The sequence below is a fragment of the Polypterus senegalus genome, chromosome 9 (genome assembly GCF_016835505.1).
Source record: "Polypterus senegalus isolate Bchr_013 chromosome 9, ASM1683550v1, whole genome shotgun sequence".
NCBI classification, from domain to species: Eukaryota; Metazoa; Chordata; class Cladistia; order Polypteriformes; family Polypteridae; genus Polypterus; species Polypterus senegalus.
Window position 1 is genome coordinate 104,065,323 of NC_053162.1, and position 15,130 is coordinate 104,080,452.

A 15,130-nucleotide genomic window follows, 5' to 3' on the forward strand; every position below is an offset into this window, starting at 1 on the left:
GACAGTGTAACGCAACAGGTAAGTAGTACTAACAGCTGCTAAAATGTATATGGATCATCTCTCGGTAGTAGATCCCTTTTGAAAGGCGTTTCACGACGGCTGTGGTATAGAAATTACATTTTCTATGTGAATATTCAAATTTCTGCCTCTGGTAATGTGCCTTACCGGCATTACCAGCAATTAAAGAAAATTAGTTTTGTGTCCTCTGCAGTGTTAAGAGAGAAAGGCTTTGGTTTGGGATAAAAGGAAAAAAGGTGTAAAGAAAAGAAAGTTGCCTTTTTCTTTTATATAGTGTAGAGAGATGTCTTTGCTAATGATATGAGCACCTTTTGGGGACAGTCGCAGTGGGTCTTGTGTAGACTGGTGAGACGTCCCAGCCATTAATCAGCTGTGATGGCACTGTCGGTCCTCCACTCCTGTGCGTGTCTTCATAATCCGAGTTGACGACCATCATCACAATCATATATGTGCAAAAGAAAGTGCGAAGCGCCTTAATATTAGTTTGCCGCGGTGTAGAAAAGGGATCCCGTGTTTGCACTTGTCTGGGCTATAGCTCAGGGGGAGGATGAAAAAAATTAAAAGTGCTCACTTTGACTTAAGGCAGAAGCGCAGAATGCGCGCGAGCCGGCTGCTCGAGTTTTGTAGGGCAGGAGACCCCACTTTTTGCAGGCACGTTCACGTGATCAAAAGTCTCAGCACTCATTGGAGGTCATTCATATATATATATATATATAGCAAAATACCTGCGCTTCAAAGCGGAGAAGTAGTGTGTTAAAGAAGTAATGAAAAAGAAAAGGAAACATTTTAATGATAACATAACATGATTGACATATACACACATATATACAGTATATATACATATACATCCACATATATATACATATATATATGTGCAAAAAAACACGCTTTTATCAAAGCTTCCGTCGGGTAGTCTTTTGAAATGAAATTTTTCTCCAATCAGTCGTAGTAACGCGCTTTCTTCCAACTGTTTCATTTTTGTAGCTCTGATGTGTACATCAATGTAATCGGTATACCACGAAATCATGCATTGACAGAAGTTCCCCTTTGCTTGGAATGCAAAGTGTGATTAAATGCGTTATTTTTTAACGCGTTATGGAGCACATGCATCGAAGCTTCTCAGCTGTGCTTGTGCTAAGAAAAGTAAACATTTTAAAAATAACGTAACACGATTGTCAATGTAACCTTTTGTAAGTAGTGTCTGGAGGATTCAGAGTGTGGAGAAACTGTAGAGACAGCGTGTGAATTAACGTGGATTTTTCTTTGAGTATTTGGTGGCAGCGTCACAAAGTTGGTTCCTGAAGACTGCGTTAACTGCGGAGCTCAGCTCACAGTGAAATGAGGTGAATGGGAGGGGAGATGATGACGTGACTCCCCCACCCGCCTTAACTGTCAATTCCCCCACAAAGACAGTCTCACGGTATTTGCATAAGCACAGCCCTTCACCAGTAATTTTAACTTAATTACAAAGTGATCAAAACTCTCGTTTATATCCTGCATCCTCTCATTAAACTTGTATCCCGCATTAGCCATGGGCATGACAAACGCCAGTGGCAGCCTGTCTATGAACTTAATTTAAACTTTAGGTTTACACCGTGCTTTGTTTCCAAAGTAGCTATACTCATGAATATGGTTGTGTGTGTGACTTGGTCGCTTCTTATTGTTTCGCTGCATTCTCAATTGTATAATGCATGTTTTCTTTAGTGCTTTTTGGAGCTCTTCCTTGTTTTCTACGTATTGCGTTGACAGTCAGTTCACGTGATTACGTGGGAGGTGTGATGATGTCAAACGAAACTCCACCCCCCATGGCCATCGAGCTCAACTCCATTACATTATATGGAGAAAAATAGGTTCCGGTTATGACCATTACATGTAGAATTTCGAAATAAAACCTGCCCAACTTTTGTAATTAAGCTGTAAGGAATGAGCCTGCCAAATTTCAGCCTTCCACCCACACGGGAAGTTTGAGAATTAGTGATGAGTGAGTGAGTGAGTCAGTGAGGGCTTTGCCTTTTATTAGTATTGATTAGTGTAATGCATCTGATCGTAATTAACTTGTAACAATATAAATGTCCAGGGAATAGCCATAGTATTCCAAATACCATAACTGCTTTAGCGTTGTTACTCTAACTGCACCTTCTTCTTCTTTCAGCTGCTCCCGTGAGGAGTTGCCACAGTGGATCATCTTTTTCCATATTACTCTCACTGCACCACTCGGAGTATTTATATCACTGTATCTGAGTGTGAATCACAGCAGCAGCTGATCTGAAAGAGAATTATCGGTATACAGCTTCAAGAACACGCTGTCTCAGCCTTGGCAAAACGGTTCAAAGCCTTTCCTGTACGGACCTCGCGGTTCAGAAACAGTTTTATCCCAAGAACTTTAAACGCACTCAATCAAGTGCTCCTTGTAGAACTGTTTGTACTTATAAATACAATTACCTCACTGTAAACTTGCACTACAGTTATAATATTACACAACCTGCGCCACTTTATAAAGTGCGTATTTACATATGATGACGATATCATTTTTAAGATGAAATGCAGCAAAATATGTTTATTATATTATACAGATAAAACTTTAACTTCATTTAAATAATCTATATTGTTCACTGGGACTGGCGTGAAGGATAGAATAATTAAACATGTACTACGAAGATATTTCAATGTTCCTGAAACGTTTTTAAGAATCGGCGCTCTAAGCTTACAGATGGCTTAACGTTTATTACAGAGCTGATTGTGTGGCGATCCACCGTGCATAAGATAACATATTGACGTTGGACTTTCTCTACTGGACATAGAGCTGCCCCTGAATACTGCTGCAATAAATAATTTCATCGAAGGTCGCACACAATCACTGCACCGTGAAACCCATGTTTAATAACGTGCTTTAACTATCATCATGAAAATGATATCACGTACACATCTCAGTATTTTAGTTATTCAGAGAGCTGTAATATGAATGTAATGGATTCTCTTTTCTGTTAGAGGAAGAGAGCCGGTTTAAGAAGCACGTAGTGATTCACACTCATAGAGCATATAGAAGATCACATACAAAGCAAAACATTTAACGTGCTACTTTAATTATGATGTGATTTGAGAAACTGGTTAATTAAACGATTTTAAGATGAAGTTTATGATGTTCTACTTTAATGACAAAATAAACTACATGATTAAATTAGAAATGTCGAGATTGAAGTTGACATTTCGTGCTTTTTCAACACTGTGTGCCTTTTTTTCTCTCTACCCTAATAAGCTTTCATATGACACTCAGATAGTGGGCTACAACTCGCCTTTTCACGGTGACTTTGATATCTGACAACTTCTTTTTTATTTCCGGCACTGTGCGATTTTGTGAACATAAACTTTCAAGTTTCTCCAACACGCTATGTCACTCGATCAACTTCCTTTTGTTTATTGTACCACGGTATATCCCTGGGGCCTCATGTATAACGCTGTGCATAGAACTCGCACTATAACATGGCGTAAGCACAAAAGCTGAAATGTGCTTACGCACAGAAAAATCCAGATGCAGGAATCTGTGCATACTCCAACTTCCACGTTCTTCCGCTACATAAATCCCGATCAGCATGAAAAGTAACGCTCGTGCATGCGCTTTATGTAACAACAACATTTATTTATATAGCACATTTTCATACAAGAAAAAATGTAGCTCAAAGTGCTTTACAAAATGAAGAATAGAAAAATAGAAGACACAATAAAAAATAAAAATAAGTCAACATTAATTAACATAGATGTAACGCCCCAACTCCTCCCAGAATTACGCCCCTTTCAATATGAAAATGAATATACTGTATATCGCCCTTAAGCTCAGCCTAATGGGAAAAGCACGGGGGAAAATATAAGAATTTCAGCTAATACCAAGTGGAGGCAAAGGAAAAACATACTATTTGTTCAAATAAACCGTGGTATAATCAACAAAAGGAAGTTGATCGAGTGACATAGCGTGTTGGAGAAACTTGAAAGCTCACGTTCACAAAATCGCACAGTGCCAGAAATAAAAAAGAAGTCACATATCAAAGTTGCCGTTAAAAGGTGAGTTGTAGCCCACCGTCTGAGTGTCATATGAAAGCTTATTAGGGTAGAGAGAAAAAAAGGCACACAGTGTTGAAAAAGCACGAAATGTCAACTTCAATCTCGACATTTCCACTTTAATCACGTAGTTTATTTTGTCATTAAAGTAGAACATCATAAACTTCATCTTAAAATCGTTTAATTAACCAGTTTCTCAAATCATATCGTAATTAAAGTAGCACGTTAAATGCTTTGTTTTGTATTTGATTTTCTATGTGCTCTATGTGTGTGAATCACTACTTGCTTCTTAAACCGGCTCTCTTCCTATAACTGGACACAGAATCCATTACATTTGTGATATTACAGCTCTCTGAGTAACTAAAATACTGAGATGTATACGTGATATCATTTTCATGATGATAGGAGTTAAAGCACGTTATTAAACGTGTTTCACTTCGATTAAATAATTTATTGCAGCAGTACTCAGGGGCGGCTCTAGGCTTGTGGTGGCACTGGGCAGAGGAAGAATCGGTGGCTCCTTTACCCACCAATGTCAGTAAGGTAGCTTATGCACGGTGGATGGCCACGTCCGTTGCAGACACTGCATAGCCGGCTCGTGCTCATGACACAAGCATTTAACTTTTGCCAAAATTTGTCACTGCGTTTTTAGCTGTGTTGTTATTTTCTCCTTCTGTTTTATATTCAATATATATTGGCGTAGCCGCCACTGCAGTCCTTGCTTTTCTTTCCCCAAATACCCAATTACCACACAATCAGCTCTGTAATAGACGTTAAGCCATCTGTAAGCTTGGAGCGCCGATTCTTCAAAACGTTTAAGGAACATTGAAATATCTTCGTAGTACATGTTTAATTATTCTTTCCTTCACGACACACCCAGTGAAGAATATAGATTATTTAAATGAAGTTAAAGTTTTATCTGTATAATATAATAAACATATTTTGCTGCATTTCACTTAAAATGATATTGTCATCATATGTAAATACGCGCTTTATAAAGTGGCTCAGGTTGTGCGATATTATAACTGTAGTACAAGTTTACAGTGGGGTGATTGTACTTATAAGTACAAACAGTTCTACAAGGAGCACTTGATTGAGTGCGTTTATAGTTCTTGGGATGTAACTGTTTCTGAACCGCGAGGTCCGTACAAGAAAGGCTTTGAAACGTTTTGCCGTGGCTGAGACAGCGTGTACTTGAAGTTGTATACCGATAATTCTCTTTCCGATCAGCTGCTGCTGTGATTCACACTCAGATACAGTGATATAAATACTCCGAGTCGTGCAGTGAGAGTAATATGGAAAAAGATGATCCGCTGTGGCAACTTCTAACGGGAGGAGCTGAAAGAAGAAGGTGCAGTTAGAGTAACAACGCTAAAGCAGTTATGGTATTTGGAATACTATGGCTGTTCCCTGGACCATTATATTGTTACAAGTTAATTACAATCAGATGCGTTACACTAATAAACAATATGCGGTTAGTTTCAGTGTATTTATAAAGCCGCATCAGGAAAATAAGGTGTAACCACACAGGAACAGTAGCACTGCTTTGACGCTGGGTGCCGCCAGTCTGCAAAACCGAGCGGAGAACTTGCGTACGCCAAGGTATGAGGTACCGTGGAAAAGTGCGTGGCTTTATGCCAAGTGTAGGCTTTATACATCGTGATTTGAACGTGGAAAAGTTCTTACGCAACATTTCTGTGCGTAAGCACCGTTTATACATGAGGCCCCTGGTCTTGATGTGGTACAACAGCTGCTGGTATGTAACTTCGACGAAATCCCAGAAATCTTTCAAAGCCTGCATGCGAACGATGTAAATGGAAAAATAATTGAACACTTTCAGTACAATTGTCTCAACTTCAACTGGCAGCAGATCTGCCCCATGCTGAATGCAATTGTGCAGTACATGGGCTGGACATCCTAGTCCAACAAGTGGGCACTGCAGGGCTTTTTTCAGCTGCGAAAACACATTATTCTCATCCCTCCGACTGATACCTCCAAAGTTCACATTAGCATTGTCCCCGGAAAATGCAATACATTTTGAAGACAGATGGTACTTCTTAAGAATATCTACAAGATTCTTGGGAATAGTTTCTGACGTTTTGTTTGGTATGCTGTCCAGCTCAAGTAATCCTGTTTTAGTTCCACCAGGTTTCCAGTCAAAATACTGCACAATAACTGGGAACAACTTCTCTGCTCCGTGATTGCTTGCGCCGGTTGCCACTCCAAAATAGCTAAAGTCATTCAGTATCTTAACTAGTTTGGTAACACTGTGAGGGCCAATGACGCAGTTGATAATGGCTTCTGATTTCGTCCTATCATACGAAATATTTTTTGCAGTTGTTAGAGTCCGCAAACAATTTGTGCATTAAACCAGCAGTACAGTCCATCGACCTATAAGACTGATTATGAGCAACAATATGAAGCGCTAATGTAGCTACAGCTGCATGCGCCTTTTTGTCAGCAGTTGAATGCTACCGCTCAAAAAATGTCATCTTGGCATTTGAATCGTACGTTCGTACCGTCTTTCGGTGTCTCTCGCTTTCAATATATCGTGGTAAAGCGAGTGTTGCTCTATTAGCAACGACACGTAGGAATCACACACCACGCATTTCGCTTCGGTTTCATTTCATCCTGCCTCAAAACTCGGATATTTCGTCTTGTGACAATCAGAACACTTGCATTTTCTCTTTTCGGTTTTAGACTTTTCTGTTTCTGTTGACATTTTACACAAACTTCTTAGTTATTACTTTTTTAGACAATCAACTGCTAACCGCTGTCCGTTGCGCCGTCGGGCGGAAATAGAATATATAACAGTGTTGTCGCTACTTGATGTTACAATTACAGTATTGATAACGTCGTAACGTAACGTAATGTCACACGGTGACGCGGATGAATGGAGAATGGCCGAAGGCTGCTTATTCTCGGTATACATCATATGTAATTAGTCAAAAACGGTCAACTCTGTTCGTGATTTTGTGAAAGGAGGACATTTTGACGAATTTTTGGAATGCCTGGAGGACGGAGGAAACCATGTTAAAAAAGAGGACATGTCTTCCTTTTGGAGGACGTCTGGTCACCCACTGCCTATCTCTCTCTCTCTCTCAGCAAGATCTAACCATACCCCTCTAGAGGCCGGAAATTCCCTTTTGTATTTTGCGCAACCAATTAAGCTGATGAACGTCATCCTTCCACGGGCACAATTTATTATAAAAATGCGAGAAGACGGCGCGCGTGTAGCTGTGTCAACCTTTGAGACGCCAACTGCGCTTCTCTCCTAGTATTCCCATGCGCACACAAACCCCGCCGCGACTCTCCTCAGACGGTTCTCATATCGTCAGTAAAGTCGTCCCTCTACACTTTCTAAATGGAAAAAAGCTTTATTTCTTTATATCTATTTGTCTTTTTTTCCCAACAAATGCCTTTCTCTTAACACAGCAGTGGACACTAAACTAAATTTCTCGGTACTGACCCCTACTCTCTTTTCTGTTTCTTTTTCCGGTTTCTTTGTTTCAAAGCTTCATGATGCTCCAACAATGATGGACGGATTAAAAGGCAGAAGTCTACGTGACCATCATCAACATCAAGCCCTTCTGTGAGAATCCTAAATCCAAAGAGGACTGTTTCATTTATGTTAGGTAGAATGCCCAGAGGGGACTGGACGGTCTCATGGTCTGGAATCCCTACAGATTTTATTTTTTCTCCAGCCGTCTGGAGTTTTTTTTGTTTTTTCTGTCCCCCCTGGCCATTGAACCTTACTATTATTCGATGTTAATTAATGTTGATTTATTTTGTTTTATAATTGTGTCTTTCAGTTCTCTATTCTTTAATATGTAAAGCACTTTGAGCTACTGTTTGTATGAAAATGTGCTATATAAATAAATGTTGTTGTTGTTGTTGTTGTTGTAAATTTATTTAATGGTTGGTAATGCCAGTGAGGCACATTGCCACAATGTCTTGTATCTGCGTAAGGTTTCCTGTGCCTGAAGCAGCAAAACAGCCCAACAGCATTATGCTCCCAAACTGTTTTCAGGGTTGAAGGCCCTTCCTTCGTCAAACAAATGCTTTATCCAAACAGGTCCAGTTTTGTTTCATCAAACCAAAGGACAGACTTACAAAATTAATCCCCATGTTTTAAATGGAGCTGGGCAAACTTCAGTCTAGCTTTGATTTGCTGCTGTATGAGCAATGGATTTTTCCTTGACCGATGACCTCAAAGCCTCCCATGATGAAGAGCCATCAAATTTTTTTTTTTTTTTTGGTGACTTCAAGGATTCAGTGGGTTGGAAAATGGATGGATGGATGGACTTCAAGTCCAGGTGAGGTTAGTTGAGTGACAATGGCCTTAGCAGTAATCCAAGGGTTCTTGTTGGCATCTCTGATTATTTTCTTCTCCAAAGTCTTTGAAATCTTGTTCCTGTGACCAAATCCAGGTTTGTTTCTGACAGAAACAAGGACAATCACTAATCACTTTGTATTTTGCAATGATGCTACTTACAATTGTTTTGAACACAGTAAAACACTTGGAAGTGGCTGTATAGCCTAAGATGAGCATCCAATATCTTTTCTCTGAGGTCCATACTTTGGATTTTGGCATGATGAAATTACTTTTCACAAAAAATGTAAGCATGATGCCTCTCAACCTTGTGTTTAAGTACCACTAACCCTGTGCATTTCTGTCCTTTTATTAGAGTGTGGTGCTAATTGATTGGCTCAGTCAAGTCATATGGGGTTTAGGTGTGGTTTGACACCAGAACATTTAACTTTACTACAATGCTTCCTGACAAATTCACATGGGGCTAATCAGTTTGACCACCCCAACTTTCAATAAAGTTGTTATACAGTAATATAGAAGCTGTTCTTTAAATAAAAAATGTACCAGTTGGACATTTTTACATTGATGAATGTTTTACTTTGTAGGTACTTGTGTACTAAATGGACATCCAGCATGGTAAAGGAAAACAAAAGTGTTTTGATTTATTGGGATAAAAAAATATAGAGAGAAATTGGAATATTATAGAAATACATACGTACAATTGTTTTGACAAATTCATAACATATTTATTGGTATAAAAAAATAGGTTTCCCCCTACCCATTGTAGTGTTGGGCTCCGTGGGGGAGATTTGATCCATTTAGTACAAAAGTACCACTTAGTAAAATTTGAAAAGTGATGTTAAAAATTGGACATACATGTAGGAAAATGTCCAATTTCTCATAGGGGGCTAACAATTATGATCTTAGCTGGTATAACATTTATAGTTAATAATTTGAAAAGCAATTTTGCTTTAGACATTAGGTCTTAATTGTTTCACAATACAACTTAACCTTGAACCTTACAGGTATAGAGAAAATGAGAACCCTGTAGTATTGCTGTATTTTATGAACCCTTATCTACTTGCACTGGTGTATTTTGTACACCAATCTCAGTTATTTTTGTCCAACATCCTTTTACTTGAACCCACAGGCAGCATCCGCCATCTATCCTCAGCTTGATTCACTATAAGTACAGTGTCGCACAGTGAATGCACAGTCGCAAATTCCATATGGTGCATTTGGTACACCGCACTGGTACTTAACGTTTATTTGAAAACGATGAGATATTCTTCATGCAATGACTTTGTCTGCAAAGGGCATTCAACAAGTGAAGTGAAATGTGATACATGTGCAAATCCTGCAGTGGATGAGAGTGTGAGTGGTGATGAATGAGCACTGGAGAAGTGGATCAGGGTTATTTTCAGATAGTCCTGGATTGTATCATACTATTCAGTAATATGGTATTAAATTACATTAAAAACATGTACAATTTGCAATTATTGCAATATTTTATATTACAGTCTCATAGCATGCATATAAATAGCCATTTCAACACTGGTGCATAAAGTACACTGTGTGAGTACTGATGAGAAATTGTGCGAGTCTTTAAGGGTTAAGTATTAGGATTTTAAAATTTTTTTTTTTGTTTTAAGACTGTTCATTTCTTCAATTGTTGCTATAATCCCATAAATCTTTGTCGTGCTTTTTGAGAAAAGAAATAACTTTTGAATAATTTTTATCATTCAGTTTCCTTGGTATTAACCCAGAGCGCCTCTTGGACTTGGAATTCCATGAAAATATAATTAAGCCTGACTGTCTCCTAAGGGTAGCTTTATTGCTCACGTGTACAGTGTTAAGCCTGAACAACATTCGAGAGAGTATTATGCTGCCATCTTGTGGATAAAATAACATCTTGCTGCAAAAATATATATTTTTTATTTTTTTAAATGCATTTTACCTTTCTATGGTAACTCATCAGGAGTGAGCCTTCATGCAAAAGTGCACAATGGTGTGTAAATGAAAAATAATTCAGCCAATTTTAGAACAAACTGAAACATTAGTCGAGTCAAGTGATAGCGATGACAGTATGAATTGGTCATTAGACATTTAAGCGGATAGTAAAACTAATGCGCCAGCATGGCATAAAGGTAAAATGACTGCAATCAAGTGGAAGGACAAAAAAGACGCTAACCTCCTAAGCACTTTACACAGTGCAGCAACTGTCAGTGTTTGTGTCAGGGGAAATGTGAAATTTACTAAGTCTTGCATTGTGGTGGCCTGCAATAACCTAAGGGCCATATCCATCTTGAACAGCAGGCAATGACATTCTTTTCTCTCAAGCACAATTGAAAGGAAAAAAAATAAGTGTACAAAGAAACATACTTCTAATGACCCTATTGTGACTTTGGACTGTCCGTTGATGGCCATTACAAAACATATCGCATGAAGGACTTGCACTATATTTGCATTAGTACAGCACTGGACACTAGACATATCTTTCCTGCTGTATTTATTGTGATGTTTTTCTTGTTGCCAAAAAAATTCAATGTTTTTGGCACATTTTCTCCAGGGTAAACAGCACAAAAGAGGTTAAGAGTATCATTTGTGACTGCCAGCATTAACATGATTGCCTAGATTTACAAAACCTATTAAAAGTTAATGTTTAATTAGATTTTATTCACAATGTTAAAAGGCAAGAAAGCTTCAGATATAAAAATTCAGTTAACAAGAATTATCCTTTAGGAATCAATGGGTTGTGACCTAGCTATGCAAACATCTTCATCAGCTGTGTGGAAGACCTTTTCTTGTGTTCCTACCTAGGCTTTGTACCTGAGCTGTACAAAAGATAATTTGATGATTGTGTCAGTGACGTGTCTTGCTCCAGAATTGAGCTACAAGAATTCATTAGTGATTTTCCTAGTTTTCATTGTATCTCTCAAATTTAGAGATAACTTTTCCACCACAACTCTGTCAACTTTCTAGGATTTAAAACCTCTATTACAAGCCAGCTGACTAACACTGTTACCTTCTCTAGAGCTCCTTCCATCCCTGGCATACCAAAAAATCCTTTGCCTTCACAGTTCCTTCGACTCTGCCACCTCTGTAGTGATGAGGTTTACTTCTGTAATGAAGCACATGGAATGAGTTTCTTTCTTTATTACCAGGAGTAGACCTCATAACCAGGGCTGTGGAGTCGGAGTCGAGAAGTCGGAGTCAGAGACAATTTTGGGTACCTTGAGTCGGGGTCTGGAGTCGGCAAAAATGTACAGACTCCTAATAAATTTAAATTGTAATAAAAAAAATACAGCAAGTTCAATTGTTCCATTTCATAATTCATAATTAAGTACTTCTCGATGTAAGAATAAAGCCCAGTGCATAGTTGTGTTACTACTAGTGTGAAGTTCAGCTGAGCTATTATACAACCTGACATTCACATATTGTAATCTGGATTATGGTACATTACAAAAAGTGTTTCATTTTATTTCAGATATAATGTGTTTAACAAGTTAATATGAGTGTAAACAAGTGTAATGATGTAGGTGAAGTTGTGTGCTATGGCCTGATGTGTGTTCAGGGGTTCTTGACTTTTGATTAAACTGGCCAATATGGTAGAGAGTCAACTTCCTAGCCAGTAGTTCTTTGGTTAAGTGACGTGTATGTTGTCTTCCTTCAATCAACATGGAAAATACATTAGCATATTAAATACAGAGGAGTCGGAGTTGGGGAGTCAGTCAGAAGTACCGAAAACCACACAGCCCTGCTCATAACATCCATTCTATGGGGAATCCTAGCTATGAAATCCACATCCTCTCATTTCAACCAAACGCAATCCCTTGCACAGGTAATCAAATAGAATATCCAAGTTTCACAGATCCTTCCACAAGAGCCTTTTTTACTAACCCTACCACGATCTCCTTCCGTTGGCCAACTAGCCAAGGCAAACACCCACAGCTCACTTCACACAGGAGAGCCATTTTCCTTACCAGGCACTTTGAGCTGTAACAGGAGCCACTGTGTCGCTTGCAAGTACAGTATGTCACTCTGATAAATTCAATATTAATGGGCCTCTCTTGCCAGTCTAAAAATCTTACTTACTGCATATCTTGTAGGAATTGTCCAGCCATCTACAGTATGCTGATGAAATAGGGAGATGGCTAGCAGACTACTTTAGAAAGCATGTTTGAGCTGTCAAGACCAAAGACCTTCCAAAGCCAACGGCTGAACACTTCACATCTCTAGATCGTAGCCACACTGATCTCTTTCTCTGTGTTATTTCACTGGGCTTTAAAAATCACTTTCTCAGCATTGGATCAAATATTTCTACAGGTCTCAATGAAGGACTACCTTTTTCATCTCTCCAACCAGCCTTCTCTTGGGGGCCTTTTTAAGTTGTGGGTGGGTTCATTACAGCTTTGCTCTGTCTTTTAAATTTCTCGGTTTTCCTTCATGTGACTGTCTTGTATGATTTACTGTACACTTTAACTTAAAGATATATCCTGATTTCTCTGTGTGCAGAAATGAAGTAGTAACCATTTTCTACAGGTCAGTTACTGAAAGTATTTTAACGTTTGCCTTCACAATTTGGTATGTCAGTTTTCCTGTTGGAGAGTCGAAGGAAACAGAGTGGCATGTGCCACTGCTAACAGTATTGCTTGCCACGACTCCAGTATGGATTCACTGTCCTTCTGCGGGCTGAAACTAAAAAGCCATCAAGACCCTCTGAAGCTGTCACACTCCATGCTCACACTCTTCACTGTCTTCTTTCTTCTTTTCATCTGGTAAACAACTTAAATTACCAAGGCCACCAAAGTTCTGTAATAATTCAATAATGATTTCTAAGTGCATTTTGTTAAAATGGTTGTTTCAGGGTTGTATGAATTAAGGTCAATGTTTAATTTGTATGAACATTGCCCAAACAAAACTAAAACCAGCTGATAGTGTTAAAGCAATAAGCCATTTATTTGTGTGTAAACCCCCGGTAGAATTAATTGCAACATTTAGCTGTAGTGTTACATGCATACAGCAGAGTTGCTCTTTTTCTTTCTGTTCCAGCCCTCATTGTCTGTAGGTCACATTAGCATGAAATGTAAATCCAGAAGAATCAGCATTAGGTGCAAAGGAAATGCCTACTTCATTGCTGGGTCTTATAGTCTTGTCTTTTCTACCTACTAAAAGTAAAGGAAGAGAAACTGTGAACTAAAGTATATCACTAATTTTGTGTTAATTTCAAAAGAAACATGTGATTTGCAAAAGTCAGTCTTGATGAATAGAGAAATGCCTAGGAAATAATGAATTGGGAAAATTTTAGAAAAAATGTTTACAATTATGCAGTATGTCTCTTCAGGGTATCAAATTATTTTAATTATTTATTCTTTTTTTTTTCAAAATTACAATAGCATAGATGGTTGAAAATAAAACAAAAAATCTCCAAGGAATTTAAAAAAAGCAAAAATGAATGTGAGTGCAGGCAATTGCAAACAGGGTGCAAATAGGTTACATTAAGGTTAAGAGAAGGGGTTTAGGGGATACAAAGGAACTGAATACAAAGTGTAATATTAATATATATACTGTATATATTTATAGTACGATACTCAAAAAATGTCAAGACCATACATAGTTTAGGTGTGCTTTATTTTCTTTTGCTTATTGAGTTGAGTGATGTATCAGTTTGTTGTATTGATTGGTTTTTGTTTTATCACTTAAAACTAATTAGGATTGGGTACAACTCATGTCTGCTTTTAAAACCTTATTATCGCATTGAATATTAGACATTCGGTGGAAAAGACTGCAGGAGAACAAATGATGCTCAGACTTATCAACTGCAGGGGCAAGTTGCCAGTGTCCTTAATGAATATGTACTGTCAACTGAGTTCCCTGTGAGGAGCCAAGGGAAAAAAAAAACAATGGAGTTAGAGGTGGATATTGCTAAGGAGAGGAGCCCAGTTTAGTTGGTTAGTGTACTGTTTTTCCTGAACAAATAAATAGTACTTTTGTCTTCTGTATATGCATTTCTTTGGTTTGTGTAAAGAACTGAATTTTTGCTTATTCTACAAAAACATTCCAAAATTTCCTTAGCAAAATTACTGGAACTCTTTAGAAGTTAAAAGAAATAATTGTATTACTTGTACTTAGCATCAAAGGCATTTTCAATCTGAAAATCACTCATTCACCCAGTTTAAATGAAGAAAAATACTCACTAGACTGTTTTATGTCACACTAAACATGGAAAATGGAAGGAAAGGCAGACCATTGTCTGAGGTGGTAAAAAGAAGAAGGTAATAACCAAGCAAAGCCAATATAGAGGCCACAAGACCATGTTCAAAGACCTTGATGTTCCTGTGACCACTGTTGCCAGCTTTAACAACCAGTTTAGGGCCATGAAACTGTAGATAACATCCCTGAACATGGCCTTAGGGGACAATTGCTTGAATGGTGCAGCAAAACTTCAAAATGGATCAAATTTCCCCTTCAGGTTCAGGGTGCAACAGTTTCAAATCACATTATCCATTTCTGTTTGAATGAAAATTGGTTCCGTGGTACAACACACAAAATATACTTGTAAGAGGGACACACAAAATCTTGACTAGATTTTGCCAAAGTGCATGTTGACAAGCCACAGATGTCTTGGGGGAATGTCCTTTGGACAGATGAAACAAAATTAGAGCTTTGTGTACAAAATTAGTATTTACAAAAGACAGAACAAAGCTTTCAAAGGAAAGAACACCATCCCTACTGTGAAACACTGAG